The sequence below is a fragment of the Pantherophis guttatus genome, chromosome 2 (genome assembly GCF_059756535.1).
Source record: "Pantherophis guttatus breed Tessera chromosome 2, ASM5975653v1, whole genome shotgun sequence".
NCBI classification, from domain to species: domain Eukaryota; kingdom Metazoa; phylum Chordata; class Lepidosauria; order Squamata; family Colubridae; genus Pantherophis; species Pantherophis guttatus.
In genome coordinates, this window is record NC_142064.1 from 188,996,219 (window position 1) to 189,000,949 (window position 4,731).

A 4,731-nucleotide genomic window follows, 5' to 3' on the forward strand; every position below is an offset into this window, starting at 1 on the left:
GAGCCTTAGGAACTGCCTTTTAGAAAGAGTTTAGAAGTTTAGTGTACAAAACAGAAACAGGCAGTATCATTTGGGTATTGAAAACTTGTACGTTCTGTTAAACTCATCAAGAGGCCACACATTGTCGCCTTAACGTGATCAACCGTGTACCTAAGCAAACATTACACTAATTATGAGTTATCATATTCAAGCATAGTCTCTGCCTACCTTCTGCCTACCTCCTACCTAGCAAGAAGGTACTGCTTTGAATTCTCAGTTCAGATTATCATAACACTCTAATATACTGTAACGATTCAAGTTGACTTGAAAACTGAGTTGACTTAATGTTTTATTTTTAAAGGACCAAATCAAGTTGATCCCATGCTTGTGCTTTTTGCACAAATCACCCAATCAGTTTAGACCTGCCCTATCTGATTTGACAATTTGACCAGAATTTGACCAGACAATTTGATCTGATTCAATTCAGAGATTGGATTGATTTGGCTTGGAATCAATTTCCCTCAATCAAGAATTTTCCACAGTTTTATATGCAAATGGACCACTATAACAAAATAATGTATTTTTATCCATAGTGCATCTGAACCTCTGGCAGAGTGCTGAAAAAAAGAAGTTATATTTTCCTTTCTATGTTGGGCTTCCCCCTATTTTCCCCTTCTTTAAATTTTTTAAACATTGGTAAATGTTTCCCAATTAAAGAAGCACGAGAATTTCACGGACAGCTTCATTTGGGAGAAGATCATAAGGTTATGCATCATAAAGGGTTTTTAAAATAATTGCAGCACTTTGAGTTGGGCCCAAAGCCTACCAAAACTTCAAGATCTATTGAAATTCTCAGTCATCCAGATCATGGTTATCCCAACAGTGCTTTTATAAAAGGCAACTGAACTTCATTTTTCCTTGAAGACATTTCGCTTCTCATCCAAGAAGCTTCTTCAGTTCAAGATAGATGTTATTCTCACTAGCCTTTGAGGAGTCTAGCACCATAGTTTGTATCACTATATTTTCCAAGTCATTTCCAAAGACAGCCCCACATAATAGGCATTGGAGTAGTTCAGCCAGGTGGTGATCATGATACCTGAGTTACTTGATCCAGGTGGTCATAATCAGCACACCAGTTGAACTTGGGCAAAGGCTGCCCTGGCCATTGTTTCCATCTGCTCTTTAATCAGTAGCTGCAAATCTAGAAGAGATTTGCCAGCCAGTTCAGTCCCATCCAGAGTAATTACCAGAACAATTTTCCAAGATTACAACAATGCCTCCTGTCAGCAACCAACTCTGCTCTGGTAGATTTTAATCTGAGTTTGTTTTGTCTCACCCAGATGGTGAACTGCTTTTGAACTGGAAATACTTTTAGCCGTTTGTTTTTGTTTTGCTTTGCTTCCCCTGTTAAGGAGTCAGAATACACAAGAACTGAAATAAGGGACATACATTCTTTGCTGTTATTCGGGGAGGGAGGTGAGTTTCAGCTGTATGTGGACAATTAGGTGTCTGCTCCTAACCAATTATTGTTTAGTCCCAGCTTGTGCATCAGTTGCAGCCCCACATGGAGTATGAATGTCTTTCAAAGCTAACCTATCACCATGCAATTACATTATTGCAATCTGCTTTACACAGGGCTACCTTTGAAGACCACTGAAAATAAAGTTTACATCTCACTGAAGTGAAGAAGCAATATCACTTCGAAGTTAATAATTGATGCAAAATATGGGGGCCCAATTACTATCAGCTGTTAACCCCTACGCTTATGACCCTATATTGGCTGCCAGTTGGCTTCCAGATACAACTAAAAATACAGGTTTTGAGCTATAAAATGCTATGTGGTTTGGTAGCTTCAGGACACACTACTCTTCTCCAACCAGAATCAACTCATTCTATATGTCCATCATGGAAAAAGCTCTCATGGATTCTATATTTTCAGAAAATTGGGGGGCGGGATCTAAATTTAGAAGACAATCATTTCTGGGCTTGGCTCCCATACAGTATTATAGAATAGCTTCCCTTTGAAATCACATGAGAGCTTTGACAGATATATAGGAATTGTTCCCTAGGCAAAAGGATTCACATGCTTTTTAAATTCAGAGCAATGAGATATTAGCAGCTTAGGCAAACACTTCCTAATTCACTGAAGTATAAGAAGAAGGAAGAGGAGTTAGAGCACAATCAAACCTGCAAAATTCTGTTACTCTCTAGCCAATCTCAATAAAAATAATTTTCGCTTTCTTGTCGGATTCATGTCCTGGTCTGATCTAAATAGTGGGGCTAAGAGGCAGGTAAATTTTAAAGACTGAATCATTTCAGAGGATCTTCAGTAGGTAGGTTTATCCACTAATAATAATCATTATTATTATTGTTGTTGTTGTTACTGTTGTTGTTGTTATTATTATTATTATTATTATTATTGGTGAACTGGATCTTGTGTGATTATGGGGAGATTTTTACAGTTTCTGGTTTTAATAAATTATGTACAATGCTATAAATGTAATATTCTTTTAATATCTATATTGATATATCATGGATGTTTCAATCATTGTTCATAAGCTACCATGAATCTGAATGGAGTTGATTGCATATAAACATAAATTTATTTATGTATTAAATTTATATGCCACCCATTTTGCTGTCCAAAGCAACTCTGGGTGTTAAGTGCCACAATGACAGAATAGCTGCCATAAGCATGTTTTTAATGCACATGATAGACCTTGGTAATAGCTTCCTGTTCCCTGCCTTTGTCTAATCCATTTATAGGACCATCCATGCCAGAACCAACTCCTGCAGAAACAAATTATTTTTATTCATGTGGTTCCTGGGTTATGTATCTGATAAACCTGCCACTAATCATGGAGTAAAATATTACAGGAGAAGGAAGAAAACTGAGGGCCAGCTCCTATTTGGCATGCAGAAAGCCCCAATTTGGTCCTCACCATCTCCAAGCCCTGCATCAATGATGGGTTGCTACTGGTTTGCCCTGGATTGGGAGTGGTGGCGGGAAGCTCCGCCCATCTGCCCAGACATCTCTGCGCACACACAGAAGTTTCCACGCATGCACAGAAGCATTACACATACGCGCAGGCACCCACAAGCAAACCAGTAGCAACTGAAATTGAAACCCACTACTGCCCTGCATCCTAGGAGAAAATCTGCCCCAAATTGTGAGAACTTCTGCAGGACGGTGTTTCCTATATTTGATAATTTAACGTGAGATTGCTGAGATTTTTCTCTTTGAAGAAGGTTATCCCTTCTTTATCCCTTTATCCCAGTTTATAAGATCTTCACATCCAGGTCATTTTTCATTTATCTACAGTGTCCAATTCTGCATTGTACAAAACTTGATACCCTTGAATACGTTCAGTTTAAGCTTATTAGAGCAATCTTTGCAATTCCAAGGATAAGATATATTAGGAAAGCTGTTATACATTTACAGACAGACTTGGTCTCCATGTATGCTAGAACTTTTCAAGCTTTGGCTAAAGTTAACCATTTTTCCATTTTAATTCAAGCTGTTTCAAAAAATTACTTGCAAGCTTCAGTCCCTAAAGATCTTGTTAGAAAGCCCTTGACCATTAGGCCTCAAAAATGTCTGAAGTATTCCTAAGCAACATATCTGAGACAATAATTTTCAAATCAAATTAAGTCTGGTTTCCAACCTTGCAGCACTTGGGATTTTGCAACTTCACAAAGCTTTTGCTTTGGCCAGCCTGGTGCGATACGTTGCTTCTGATGCTCTGCTGGGGCATTACAGAATTACTCCTCTACACAAATGAATATATCTTTGAGGCAGCGGTGAAATCCACTTACTTTTGCTACTGGTTCGGGAACGGGGGTGCGTGGGAACATGCACAGAGGGTAAAAAACAGGACATAATGACGTCCTGGCGGGTGGACGGAGCCTCCCACCGCCACCGCTACCGGTTCGCACGAGCCGGATAGAACCAGCTGGATTTCACTGCTGCTTTGAGGGGACATTTTGAGCAACATATATTTTATTTGTTTATTGTTTATTGTTCTCTTCGCAGGAAGTCCCAGATGACTTTTATCCATCCTATCCTGAAGATATTCCCAGGCAGGCAGAGAGTATGATTTTTATTTATGGCTTTTCCAGTCTGAAGGAAAAGCCTTCAGCTTTTCCTTCAGACATTTATTAAGAAAAAAACATTTATTAAGATGTTTCACCCTGGATGGCCAGTTTTATTTCTCCTCATGCATCATCCACTTCTTTTTGCATTTGAAAAAAATGTATATGGTGGTATATGGTATATACTTTGCAGCTGATTGCTGGTCTTGTGGTTCAAATAAAGACTTGGTTAGATTTGATTTGAAAATGTAAAAGTATATAAAACCAATAAAAAATTATATTCTATTCTATTCTTCCTTGTAAGTCTGTCCTGTCTGGAGAAGATGGAAAGTGTTGTCAACACTATATGAACAAGCCAAGGAAGTACCTTTTCGTGGGGGGAAAAGCACCTGTTATATTACTCTTGTCCATGTTCTTCACACATTTGCTGTTTTCCATCAAGAAAGTCAGATTTGGAAAGCAATTTTTTTAAGTTATATTAAGTCCAAAATAGAATAAGTAAAATAATTTATTAATAAAAGTGGAATTTGTCATGGAATAGTGCAGCAACTGTCCAAATAAAATGGGAGACACACAAATTTGTAGTTTTATATAAATATATTTAGCGTTTATATTTACAGCAGACAAGATAGATACACAGGAACATCACGAGGTAAATCT